The sequence below is a fragment of the Macaca mulatta genome, chromosome 17 (genome assembly GCF_049350105.2).
Source record: "Macaca mulatta isolate MMU2019108-1 chromosome 17, T2T-MMU8v2.0, whole genome shotgun sequence".
Lineage (NCBI taxonomy): Eukaryota > Metazoa > Chordata > Mammalia > Primates > Cercopithecidae > Macaca > Macaca mulatta.
The window spans coordinates 22,862,941-22,877,677 of record NC_133422.1 but is presented as its reverse complement, the minus strand read 5'-3'; the positions used below and the strand labels follow the sequence as shown (position 1 = coordinate 22,877,677).

The 14,737-nt window shown below is 37.8% G+C and overlaps 1 protein-coding gene across 5 annotated transcripts in view; it reads left to right on the top strand.

The window, feature by feature from the left end:
• Positions 1-1,636: 1,636 nt before the first annotated feature.
• Positions 1,637-14,737, top strand: part of ENOX1 (ecto-NOX disulfide-thiol exchanger 1) — a 324,009-nt gene continuing 310,908 nt past the window's right edge. For all 5 annotated transcript variants that reach the window (XM_077974448.1, XM_077974449.1, XM_077974446.1 and 2 more), the window contains exon 1: positions 1,637-1,790. The gene's annotated coding sequence lies outside the window, so the exon portion shown is untranslated. The remainder of the gene's footprint in view (positions 1,791-14,737) is intronic.

Here is a 14,737-nt window from a genome sequence, read left to right as displayed (position 1 = left end):
ATGGAGAAAATCCAGCCTCACAAATATAAGTAGTTGTAAATAGAGGAGTATTTTAATAATCTTTTAGATAACTTTGGATATTGTTCTTTGATACTACACCAACAATCAGAACCTGCCTTGTTTCTTTTGAATCATACAACAGTTTTACCAACCATTGCTTTTGCCCCATCAGTGCAAGTGTCAACACAGTAAAAAAGGCAAAAAAAATTGTAGTATATGAAAATAGACATAGCCTCCCAGATCGCAAGAAAGGATCTATCAGAGACATCTAGGGTTCTGTGGACCGTACTTTGAGAACCACTGTCATAGAAGAACATTTTAACATGTGAAAAAAGCCCACAATGTATTGTTAAGTGACAAAGGGACAGAATTGTTATTAACATTATAGTTTAAGAGTTACAGATTTTAAATTAAAAATCTGAATAATAAAGAGAAAAACTGGAAAAGTATATATCAAAGTGTTAAACTGGATAGAAAATACTACCATTTCATTTACTTCTTTTTCTTTATTTTAGCAGAGCTATTTATTCAGTCTTTAACATGTTAAAAATTAAAACTTTTTAAATTAAAAATTTAAGGAAGATATAAAACCTCCTACAGTACTATTACCCTAATAATACTATTTTTACTTCTTGTAAAAAAAAAAGTATTATTTACTTCTTGTAAAAAAAAGTATTATTTTATTTTAGTTTTTTTGTATATTTTGCATAATGTTTTTTATAGAGTAGGACAATTTGTTTTCCCACTTATTATTTTATAAGGACTTCCCCAGATTGTTTATGGCCAAAAAGCTTTCATTCTAATTATATATAAATTACTAGCACTCTTATTACTGATACAGATTTTGGTTATATTGAGATTAACTGGCTAATCTAAATGGTACCCAATGATATAAGTTAATGTAATTTTTTTTCTTAAAGGAATGTAGCAGTAATTTTTCATTCACCGAGTTTAAATAAATGTAATCACATTAATACTCTCACAATTTTAGATCCTTAATTATGCTAATTTGATTTTAATGATTTAGCAAATTCCTGTTCTTAAAGATTTAAAAGTAGCCAGAGGTACTTTCAGTTTAGACACAGTTTTGTTTTATACGATTGTTGCTATAATTTTTTAACTTTTGATCATTCTCAACCTGGTTTATTCTACACACAGCATGGGACTAGTGGGTAAAGGTAACTATTTTCAAATCCTGGGGTTGCATAATATCTGCACATGAGATAGTTCTGCTTGTTGGCATTCTGCTACAACCATTTTCTAAGCCATATAATTTTCATTTCTTAGTACCATTTGCATGATAAGCTAGCTCTATGCGAAGAAATTTAACACAGGTAGACTCTGCAGATCACCCCCAGGTGGGTTCCTATCAGAGCTGATAAGTAGGAAATAATTGGGTGGAAGCACCTTTCCTTTGTACAGCTCTGATTCTTTTGGAAAAATTCTACTCTTGTCTATCAGGAAATAAATCCTGTAAGTACATTGTCTACTCTGATCATACACTTCAGTTCTTAACAATATCAATGTCAAGCTTGTTATCTCCATTGAATCAGACCGTTTATGAAAGTTGATAGGTATTGTTTGAAATACTATAAACATTGGATGCTTTGTTTAGTTACTTCCCTTCCTCTCCAAGGTAACCTTCACTCACATGCCACATAAAATATTAGATGAATATTGAAACAGCACGTGGACACAGGAGAGTCATCTGACTTCAGTCACTGATTCAGAAGAATCCTGAGTCAGAGGCATTCTTGGCATTTAAATTCAGACTACCCTGGATTGGACAGGTTAGTATGACAGCTGCATTCATAGTTTGTTGTTTTAATAGCTGTGCAAATAATTTTTAGTTATTGGATTTTTATATTGATGGGGGCCTAGAGACAGTTGGCCTAGGAGTAAACGTGGCACTTCTGCTTCTAATAGTGTCATTTAGGAAAGTTACTTAGCCTCTGTCAATGTCTTCATCGGTAAAATGGGAATACAGTAGTCCCCCTTAACCAAGGGTGTGTGTTCCAAGACTCCCAGTGGATGCCTAAAACCACGGACAGTACCAAACCCAATTGCTGTCAATTGGAACTCATTTCTGTACATGTCTTCCACCCATAAATTTACTGCCTTTTCTATCTTAAGTAAGCACTTATCACACGCTGAGGCCATAACTTTTGCAGTTTGAAGAGATGTGACAGCAAAACTAGCATGAATTTCGTTTTCCTTCTTTATAATTTCATAGATAGATTCTTAGCATAGATCTTAGCAACCTCAGCATATGATTTTTTCTTTCCATATTAAGAACTTTCACTTTTTCACTTAAAGGAAGCACTGTCAAGTTTCTCTTTGGCATCTCCAAATTGCCAGCATCACTACTTTGTGCTTTGGGCCCATTAGTAAGTCAGATAAGGGTTACTTTAACAGCAGCACTGAGATACAAAGACAGTTGATTTAGCAACTGAGAGGGCTACTAAGTGACTAACTGGGAATGAGTGCCTACAGCAAGAATCCTCTGGACAAAAGGAGGATTCATGTCTTGGGTGGAACGGTGCAAGATTTCATCATGCTACGGAACAGCACACAATAATACTTTCAGACTGTGGTTGACTGTGGGTAACTAAAGTACAAAACAGTGAAACTAAGGATGGAGGGACTACTGTAACACAGTTTCTATGAGGATTAAATGACCTAATACATGTAAAATATTTAAAACAAGCAGAAATGTTTAACATATATTAGCTTCTGTTATCAATATTGTTATTATTCAGAAATTGAAGCACTCCTGTCAAAATACAAAACAATTATCAAATAAATAAGATAATTTCTCTAAATCAAAGATAGATTTATGTCTTCAGATTAAGTGGGTCAATCACTTTCCCAGCATGATGAAAGAAAAATAACCTATATATTTAAAAATCTACCTAAGAAAGAAAGAGGATTCTGTTAGTGGACTTCTTTTTGGCCACCCTGGATTCTGTAATACAGTGAAGCACAAGACTTTAAAATTCTCATGGAAACACTTTTTGAACCTAGAATTCTCAAACATAACGGCAAAATACTTTTAGAGGTACAAAACCTTCTATAAAATAATAACTTACAGCACTACTGCAGCAAAATGAAAAATAAATATTCAAAGGCAAGATAAGAGATACAATTTTTTAAATGGACAATAAAATAAACTCATAATAATTTTGAAATTTTATATTAAAATAATTTTTATCCAATAGATCAATGACATTCAGTGTTAATAAATATAGGCAATAGGTATTCTCATCTATATGCTTTTGGTGAGATTATAATAATGTAGTGAAGTCTTTTGGAAGATAGTTGGGCAGTATACATTACTATTTAAAATGTGCATTCCATTTGATCCACCAATTCTGGTTCTTGGTTTCTATGGTAAGACAACAGTCCTATGTATACAAAGGGTATATACTGGGGGCACGTTGTACATAGGGTAGGACTGGAGGAATAAGGCAAAGAAACATATTCTCTGTTGGCTTCTGTACCATTTATATTACTTAAGTAATTATTTTAAGTGTCCAAGAATTTGAAAGTAAGGTGTGTCTAGAAATCTGTCATAGGTTTCATCAACAAAATTAAGCTTGGTCTACTTTTAAAGGAAACACACTCATATGATCAACAGAGAAAAGACTGAATTGAGTTTTTTCTACATACAAGTGAATGAAAACATTCAGTTTTGAACTGAAATCAAGCTTAGAAAATTTTAACCCCAAAGGAAACTCTCTTGGAAAATTATGACAGAATGAAAATTGGATTATAATGGAAGTCTATCTACTCTATAATTTTATGGTTTTCCAAACAGTATATATCTCACTTTGTATTGTGTTTACTTAATTAGATGTTTGCAATATGGAAAACAATATTTAGAAGAAAGCAGAAACATAGTCTTGATGAGACTGAAACAGCAGACACAGAAAAGATAAATTCAGGTGTCTTTATGTTTTAATCATAGAAATAATAATTCTGGTATAGACATTGCACTGGCTCACTTTTATTCCTTTCTATCAGTCAGATTCTTGTTCACACACATTATATCAGATTTCTCTTCTTGTAAGATGCATTAGGCTAAATTCAATGACAGAAAGAATGTTTCAATGATGAAACCAAAAAGCGTATTATTTTTAGATTTCTTCTTAGCTGGATTGAAATGAGCTATGTAATGAACTCTATAAACTGTATACAAAGATTTAGATATGTAGGCTTCAAAATCAATATATTTTGTTAAAAATCAAGTTCTCCTATCCTTAAGTAGCATATACTAGTATTTTTAGAGGAGACAAAGCCTGTAACTTGGGTTGGGGGAGTTATGGGGAGAAATATGCAGTTAAGTGTAACATTGTTTAGTGGTCATCAAGTGACCACAGCTGCCTCTGTAGTTGTTGTGACACTGTGAATGTGAAGCACACAGTATGAGGTTTGGCCCAGAACATCCACCAAATTCTAGCTAATGTTTTAAAAATTATTAATTTATTATTAAGTGTCTGATATTTGTGAGGGACTGTGCTGGACACCCTTATGCACGGATCTTTGGGAGGAGGGAGCTGAGGTTGAGGGAGGTTATGTCTTGCCATGTGTCTTAGTTCATTAGTGTTGCTATAACAAAATACCTGAAACTGGGTGATTTATGAAGAACATAAATTCATTTCTCACAGTTCTGGAGGTTGGGAATTTCAAGATCAAGGCTCGGCAACTTTGGCGTCTGTAGGGCTGCACTCTGCTTCCAATATAGTACATCGTTTCTGCATCCTCCAGAGGGGAGGAACGCCGTGTCTTCACAATGGCAGAAGGGCAAGAGGGCGAATGCTGTGTAATGCCTGTTTCACATGGGCCTTAATCCCATTCATGAGGAAAAAGCCCGAATGACCATGTTACCTCTTAATCCTATCACACTGGCCATTAAATTTCATCACCTGAATTTTGGAGGGGGCACATTCAAACCACTGCATCATGCCATTTACTTCAAAATAAATCATGATTCCAAGTTAAGAAAAAAGAAAAGTAGGCTAGAGTATAACGATAGCTTTCCACTTTAGGACCTTGAGCTGGTACCCCTGAACTGTGGTATCTTTCAGTTAGTGTGAGTGGGAAGGTAGAGAGAAATTACATAGTAGTATGCATTCATTTTAGAATATAAAAGAACATTTAACCATTTAACTCCAAAATGTTCTGCTCAACACTGCTTTTCTGTATGTTTTTTCCTGGCCTTCTAGTTCAAAGAACATTAAAATTTTATTTTATTTTTTTCAGTATTTTAGAAAGCTATGCCTTTTTTTTATTACAGCATGAAAAGCTCATTTAGAAACTTTTTTGCTTTTACTGTTTTTCATCCTGGTTTTTCAAGGCCAGAATAAAGAATGAAAATAATAGGCACGAAACAAAGGCTTTTAAGTGGAAGATGTGAAGGTTTTAATTAAAGGATGATGAAAAGTGACTAGTCCTCCAAATCTTTAATAAAGCTAGTTAATTCTCCACTAATGCTGTATGAATTATGCTCTAGTGAGCTGGGACATTTTACTCATAATCAGGCAACGTTATGTGCTTTTAATTAACAGTTGTACTTCCATTTGTCTGCCACTAATGAAAGAAAAGTGATACCAAATAGTATACTATATTGTTGTATAATCTTCAAAAAACTTTAACCATCCAGCCTGCATAGAGCATTGTTTGTTAAGCATTGCATGATCAAATCAACAGGCACCATCTCTCTTCTCTATGAGTACACTGTCCAAAGTAGAAACCATTATGGATTAAGAGAACCAACTTAAGAAATGAAGAATATAAATTATTTAGTAACCCTACTGGATGGGAGAAAATATTTGCAAATCATATATTTGATAAGGAGTTAATACCCAGAATATATAAAAACCTCTACAACCCAACAACAACAAAAACCCAAGCAGCCTGATTAAAAAATGGGCAAAGGACGGGAAAAGACATTTCTCCAAAGAAGATATACAAATGGGCAATGGGCACAAGTAGAGGTACTCAGCATCACTAATGACTAGGGAAATGCAAACCAAAACCACATGGAGATGTCATTTCACACCTGTTAGGATGACTACTATCAAAAAAACCAAAGTAAGTGTTGGTTAGGATGTACAGAAATTGGAACCCTTGTGCATTGATATTAGGAACGCAAAATGTTGCAGCTGCTGTGGAAAACGGCAGGACAGTTCCTCAAAAAAGCAAAAATAGAATTGCCATATGATCCAGCAGTTCTACTTCTGGGAATATAGGCCAAAGAACCAACTTGGATGAACCTTGAGAACATTATGTTAAGGGAAATAAGCCAGTCAAAAATTGAATTGAATTGATGCAAGCTTTAAAGAGAATTATTCAAGTTTTGCAAATAATGTTTTGTAGTTTATAGGATTCCATTTATGTGAAGTACCTGGAGTAGTCACATTCATAGAGACAGAAAGTAGAATGGTGGTTGCCAGGGACTGGAGAAGGGAGAAAGGGGAGTTATTGTTTCATGGATGTAGAGTTTCCGTTTTGCAAAATGGAGAGAGTTCTGTGGATGGATGGTGATGATGCTTGCACAATGTGAATGCAATTACTGCTACCATACTGTACACTTAAAAATGGTTAAGATGGTAAATTTTGTTAAGTGTATTTTACCACAATTTAAAAACTTTAAAAATATACATTATTTAATATTAAATGTGAAGGAGTAGTTGATAAAATGAGGGATTTAAAGATGAGTTCGATTTTTTTTTTTTTTTTTGATTGAGTGATTGACTTACTGAAAACCTTCAGAGTGCCCTGTATCATTTCTAGACATCAGGGACACCGGGTCAGAAACAAAGCTACCACTCAAACTTCATGCTGCTCCACTATGAATGAGAGTGGAATCAGATAATAAATCTGTCGACTAATGCATATATAATTGAATTTCAGGTGGTGATGTTATGAAGAAAATCTAAGCAGGGTAAAGTAGAGTTGTAGAAGCACTCTTTGAAATAAGGTGCTTAGGGAAGACCTCTCTGAAGCAGTGATATTGAAGCAGAAACCTCAATGCAAAGAGGGCTATATCCACGTAGACATCTTGGGGAAGAGTATTCCAGGCAGAGGAACAGGAATGTACAAAGGCCCGGAAACTGGAATGTGCTTGGTGTATTTGAGGATAGCAAAAAAGCCAGGGGGCTGGAGTAGAGTGAGCTGAGCAAGAAGAAAAGTAGAAGATGGGAGCAGAGTGCAAGCCAGGCAGGCATGATGGTGGTCAGGGTGACGGGCGTGAGGAGCGGCCATGTTTCATACCTGTGGGTGAGATGGGGATTTGAGAGAAGTAAACATGTCAAGAATGACTATAAGGATTTGATCTCAACACCTTGGCAAGTGGTGGAATCTGTCATCTCCTGAGCTAGGAACCCAGAGGGGAACACGTGTGTGAGGTGTGGAGCAGCAGCTTGGACCCTGATGACTCAGAAAGACCTCTAGATCAGTGTGCTTTTTAATGAGCGGAGCCAAGAAACGTGAGTGGCTGGGGTTAATGAGTTGGAATTGTCTCTATGAAGACCATGGGGTGAGAACTTGTTTTCAGATGTCACTATCAAGACAATGAGTTGGCAAGAAGATTTGAGATGGACTAAAGGGGTCTGAAGGCTAGGATGACGTGAAGAAGGCAGTTGGGTGGCCTTCCTGAAGCTTGTACAATGGCTGTAGCCACAGAGGATGGAAAGGAAGCGACAGATTCCATGGGTTTGGTGAGGAAAGAAAGGGAGCAAATTACTTGGTAAGAACCTCTGTGTTAGGTTAAGAACAGTAATGGACTAAAAACTTAAGTCTGGTACCTTCTTATTGATAGTGTTTGTGGTGTGCCACGCTGCTTAAGATGTCCTGCACATGAATCACTTCTCAGGGAGAATCTCGTGATTGGGTGGCTACATTTTCTGTGCTGATTATATTAAAATACATGGCGTTAGTTAATGGTTAGACCTACCTTCTCTGGAATCAGAACAGTACCTCAGAGAACAAGCAGGTCATTCTATTATCTTCTAGCGTAGGGGGCCTCAGAGGCTACCAGGAGAATGGAGGGAATGGGAGAGGGCATTGATGGGACAGAACTCTGGGCCACTTCTACTAGAGCAGCTCTGCCTTTGTCAGAAGACATTGCTTTCTTAAAAGATTTCTTTCTTTAAAAGATTTTCTTTGAAAATAGTTTAGCTGCTAACGGGGAGGTTAAAAAGTCACTGATAGAGTTCACACTGTGAACTGTATACTGACTTGTTCGTCAGGTAAGAAAACTAATTTAAGAATAAATGGTTTGCCCTCCTCACATCTTCTCTTTAGTCCTTATTCTTGTCTTCCTTTCCCTTATTCTCTTTTCTACTTTTATAGTTATTGCAGTTTTCCAAAGGAATTTTATCCACATAATCTTACCATCAGCCTCTGGTAATTAGAGCAGATGTTGTAAACCATCATTAAAAATAACAACTCAGGCTTTGTGCCTTCTAAACTAAACTACTTAAAACCAACCCCATTTCTTGGAAACCTCATCTGGGTTAGGTTCAAGGAACTTGCACCTCAGATTATTCTGATGCAGGTAGTCCTGAGCCCACCTTTTGAGAATGACAGAGCTAGGTATCTTTGAAAGGAGCAACTCTTGCAGAGGATGGGAGTGAGGGACTGTGGTGTGTGTCAGGAATTATTATTGAACTTTATACATAAGAAACAAAACATAGAAATCAAAATGAGTTGTTCAAGATGCACTGCTTACTCTGATGTGGTTGAAATCCAAATTCTGTGTTCTTGCCACAAAACCACAGCTTCCCAAATGAAGGTCTACAGAACAGTGACTTTCCACATTGAGGCTTTTTTCCTGTTATTCTTAGTGAAATGAGAAAAATGTGGAACCATGCTGTGTTTTATAAATAATTTATTCCAAGATTCTCTCCTCCAAATGTTTTGAGTTTTAAAGTAGCTTTTCTTTTATGACATGATAGTAACTGTACGTAGTCATTCTTTATTTTTTCTAAAGTAGCATGAAATCCACAAATCTGGGTACCAGTGCACTAAAGCACAAGGGTCTGCATGAAAAGACAGCATGATGCAAAGAGGGGAACTGTGCTCACCAGGTCCCCACACTTGCTGTCCCAGGATCTTCGAAGGACTTCTACAGGACACTGTTTGGAAATCACTGATGTGGTAGATGTGTGCCAGACAAGGCATTGCGAGACCTTGGTTCTAATCTTATCTCCTTCATTAATTAGTTATGTGACTTTGGCAACTCATTTCATTTCTCTGGGCCTGTATTATCATCTAGGACTCTGTGTGCTTAAGGACAAATTTCTATATTTTGAAATATGGGAATTATTAAAATGGATTAGGGGTTTTTTTTTTATTATGAGTGATTCATCAGCTCTACTATATTTGTATAAAATGACTAATACAATTTTTTATTAAGCCCAGTACACAAAAAGCTGATTAAGCCAATACGGGCTTACCCAGAGTGGTATTTAATTCAAGGCAATTTCTGTTCCCTAGTAATCTAGATCTCTGCAGTTTAGTAGTAAAAATATTGAATTATCTGAATCTAGTTAATGCAAGACTCATTTTTTTCAGTCTCCCTACTTTTAAATAGAGTTTTTCCTCAGATTTCAAGAACTAGATGTGACTGAGAGGCATACCCTAATGAGCACCAGCCTCTGACGTTAGAAAGTGAGCCCACCTTGATATCCACAGTGCTGCTCCAGTGATCTTGTCTACAAATAAACTGTTATACACGTAGGATTGATTCTATTCATGATTCCATACATGATTCTGTACAGTTTCTGTGGTGTCTTTTAAGTACTTACGTGCCATAGCAACTTTAAAACTCAAATTTTCATTTGGGGCCACTCTCCTGCCTTGTAGCATTTGTTTCTTTGTATACTCAAAAAAGCATGTAGTGAGCCTACACTGTCCACTGAGCACTGAATGAAGCCTTGGAGACACCATTCAGACCTCACCTCAGGGAGCTCCCAGTCCAGTAGAAGAGTTAGGCTTACAAATAAATCATTATAATACAGTATAAATGCAGTATTAGAACATTTATGTTTTCAGTAAGTCTTTGCACTCAAAGCCTTCTATTTACATTCACTCCAAGGAAGGACCTTCTGGGGCAAAGTTGATTTTATATCTCTTACTTTTTAGGGGGAAGGACATGAAAGTGGTCTTATAAGGCTCAGTAACAAAATTAATTTGGCATCAAAGGACTTGACCTGTGTGCAGTGTGTCTAAGGCACAGGGGAGACTTTGCAGCCCTCCTTATGTGGGATTTGGGCACAGTCCCCGCGATGAGAGCGGGAATACCCAGTCCAACTCAGTGGTTGTTAAGCAGCCTGAGCTGAGCCTCTGCCATCAGTCTTTGGATAATACTGGCTGCTGCTCTCTAGGGGCCTGTGGTACCCTGCACCATATGTGTCACCACATCAGGTTGTACCCGGATCCATCTTATAGTGGCTAGCTCATTGGTCTAAACTTGAGCATATCCTTTGGAGTCTATTGATTGGTGTTTTTAATAATATATTCATAAAATATAAAATTTAATTATTCTCTTACTATAGAAAAAAACCTGTTTCCAGGCATGAGTCAGTTTACCTTATTCAGAAGGTCTGGACAAAAGTTATGTTTACCTTTTCACACAGCTCCAAATAAGAGAGCAGGGCAAAGTACGCTATTCTGGGTTTTGTTTGAAACATAGTGGTGTGTCCTCATGCATCGCTATGTTAAGGAAAAACCATTATTTCCTGCATAGTGTACATATATTACCAAATTTCTAGAAGTAATTACACTAAGAGCTTCCCTCATTCCCTCCCTGCTTCCCTTCCTCCCTTCCCTTAGCTAAGTTGGAAGAATCATATTGTTTAGATGTGGTGGGTGACCACCACTGATCTTAAATAGCCTGTTTCGACCCAGCCTTTCTGCTGGGCCTGATCCCGGCCTCTTCTTGCTCCCTGCTGGGGTTGTTGCAAAGCATTTTAGAGCCTAGACATGCTTGCTGCCACTTTTCTGACCCTTAAGTGCTTAAATTATGTCTTCTGTCTCAGTACCACTTTCTTCTCAAATCCTCACATGCCATCTCTACCTGACCAGTGGCCCCCACCCGGCAAAGCCCCCCTGATCCTCCATCTGCCTGGTTCGTGTGATGGTGATTCAGTTCATGGGTCTATATCCTGTTCCCCTTGTAGATAAAAAGCTCTGTGAAAAGAAAGATGATATCATATCATTTTTGGGCCCCACCCAGCTAGCCTAGTTTCTTGCATATGGTATTTATTAGTGATACTGGAGCACTTTTAATAATTTAAATAAAACACTGTCATAAAATTGAAAAACAAACAAACATGGTTTTACTTCAGGGAACTTATTAGTAAGATAATTAAAACATCAAGATACCTTGTGTGTGTGCAGGTTGACTGTTGTACTTACCAAGGATAATGAAAACTAGGGATAATGAAGTACATTCCAGTAAAGTTTGTTGGGGAAGGGGCTCAAGGGCTTGCTTCTGATCCACTATGGAAGAGTTTGAGAATGGGTACTATCCAGGGTCATGATTATGAGACTCTCAATCAAGAAGACTTGCAGCAATGAGGAAGTGCTATTACATTTCTAAACGAGAGTGCACTTATTTATTCTGTTATTTGATGAACATTTTTAAAAGCATTTACTATGAGCTAAGCACTTTGCTGGGTTCTGGGAACACTAAGATGAATGGGGCCCAGGCTCATTTAGGAAATGTATAGCCCAGTGGGGAGTCAGTTGCATTAGTAGATACTTAAAAAGCAAGGTCAGCCATTCAAGGAGGGAGATGTGATACATATCACTGGGGGCCTGGGAGGGACACTAAACCCACTGGAAGTCCGGACCAATTCTGCAGTCTAAATCAAGGGTATACAGAGCAGAGGAAGCTTGACAAAGGCTTTGAGTATGAGTCTGGGACTGCCAAGAAGGTTGCTTATGGCACAAGACATTTCAGGCTTGACGGGGTAAGTCAGAGAAGATCGCAGGGGATTCAGAGTTCCTTGGACTTTCTTTGCTTGATGCTGCCTTCTCTTGCTGACTCCCTACTTTGTCTACCTCAGGCCTGCTCCTGGGGTCTGGGGTCTCCTGGTCTTTGCATGGCCCAGTTTGTGTGGCTGCCAGATCAACATTCAGTATAAGCTTTCTGCCAGGTGCTGTGGTGAGACAGATGAATTTACCACATCCTCAGAGCTAGCTAAGGGTAGATTCTTGGAGAGGTGTGAAAAGTCATTTTGGTTATTGAGACTAGCTCACACTGACATTCTCAATGGAATGGGAAGAAATGGTCAAAGCAGTCACCAACCAGGCTGTAGAGGTAGGTTGAAGTTCTGTTCTTAGGCTAAAGAATTTTTTCTTATTAGTAGGCAAATATGTTTTTTAAGCATGCATGTGATTAATGCAGTCCTATAAGCCAATAGTTCAAAGTTGGCATATAAGGTTGATGGTGAGATTGGGAGAAACACAAGCATGTATTCCGTAATGTTATTTAACTCAATTGAATTGAACCTGTTGCACTTGTCTGAGGAACAACTAGTATGTATCTTAATTGGCCTGACAATACCTCTTAGGGAAACTTCAGCACAAAATTTCCTAACTAAATGGACTTGTATGGTTCTTTGCCTACCTGGAACTAACACTCAGGGTTTCTGTTGTCGTTGTTGTTGTTCTCTATCTGTGCACTCTGGATCCCCAGGCTTTCACATACTGTAGAAAGGAAACGAGATTTGCTAAGGACTCTTGACATGGGTGGGGGCAGTTTTGTCATGTACTGCCTGGAATCACTCATTTTGATGCTGAATTTAATGAAAGCATGTTAAAAATAGAGATTCCACTTGTTTTTACTCTCTATAATTTACTTTTAAATTCTTCCATGTGGACACCGTGGAGTGTGTGTATTACATGTGAATTATTCCATCTCTCAGAGAGGGTAAACCAATATCTGAAGCACCTAATTGAGAATATTCAATTCAGAGTATTTAGTATTTCAAAGATGCATAAGGTGGTTACCATAAACATTTCAATTATCAACATATCTGATCAACAAAGAAGACTTAGAAATGTATTTTTTTTTTTTTTACAATGGTTAAATGGAATTTAAGATTTGTGGATTCTGTACTATTGCTTGAACAAAATTTGGGAATCTAGTGATACAAGTCTGGTCACCTTTCTAATATCACTGTAGGTTTATAGCCTAGGCCCTTCTGCATGCAGGATTGTTCTGTAGTAACTAAAATAATGCTGAGTATTGCACTAGAACATCAATGCATCTGCCTCCACTGAGCTCTTGATGCAAACTGCCCGGGGGCACTGAAAAGAACAGAGACAGTGACCATGGAACGGATTACCTGTGCTGTGTCTGCTTGCTAATAGACATCTGCGTGTAGGACAAATTTGATAGTAAGGTGTGGAAGAGGAGACCTACATATCTCACCTACCAAAAGGAACCGAATATTGATGATTACATTGGCTTAGATCTGTTCCCACAACACACTTCCTTAGAATGAACTGTGTAAAAAGGAGGAAAAAATAGGAGTTTTAAAGAGAGGACATGTTAATATGGTTGATAAATTCTTCTTGGTGAGGAATGCACTTCTTAGATTGGTTTTGTTTTGGGGATGCCGTTTTTTTGAACAAGCATCTATGTTTCCTGACTAATTGCCCCATAGGACCCATGTTGAAAGGAAATAATAGTACATTCTTTGACCGTTGGGCAGAGCAGATATCTTAGTCTGTTCAGGCTGCTGTAACAAAATATCATAAACCATGTGGCTTATGAACAACCGAATTTTCCACAGTTCAAGATCAAGGTGCCAGCAGATTCAATGTCTAGATAGGGCCTACTTTGTTGTTCATAGATGACAGCTTCTAGTTGTGTCCTTGCATGGTGGAAGGAATGAGGGTTCTCTTTTGGGTTTCTTTTATAAGAGCACTAATCCCATTCTCATGATGTAGTCACCTCCCAAAGGCCCCCACCACTGAATATCACCTTGGAGGTTAGGATTTCAACATATGAATTTTGGGGAGACACACACATTCAGACCATAGTAGCAGAGATAATTGGCCCATACTGGAGTTGATTAAACCTGTGACCATAGGCAGGGAGCACTCACTTCTGAACTTCCAGTCAAAGACATTGATTGGGATTTATTCCATGAGATATAGTTTTCACAGAACTCCTTATTTCACATGCAACTTGTAGAGGACTACAAACTTAAGGGCATTTTTTAATGAGATAGGGTTTAGCTTTTGTTGCCTAGGCTGGAGTGCAATGGCGCAGTCTGGGCTCATTGCAATCTCCAACTCCTAGGTTCAAGAGATTCTCCTGTCTCAGCTTCCCGAATAGCTGGGGTTGCAGGTACCCACCACCATGCCCAGCTAATTTTTGTATTTTTAGTAGAGACGGGGTTTCACCATGTTGGCCAGGCTGGTCTTGAACTCCTGACCTCAAGGTGATCCACTCACCTCGGCCTCCCAAAGTGCTGGGATTACAGGCATGAGCCACCGCATCTGGCCTAAGGACATTTTTCTTAAATGACCAGGCCAAAAGCTCTGTAAAAATATACTCCACCATAAAATATAATTGTGAGGCACACTGTAGTCTATATTCTGTAAAACATATTGTTTATTTGTGTGGTAATCTGAGCCCTCCATCACTGGGTTAGCATAATGACTTTAGCCTGTTTTCGTCTTAGGGTATTGTTTAGAAGGAAAAATTAATATG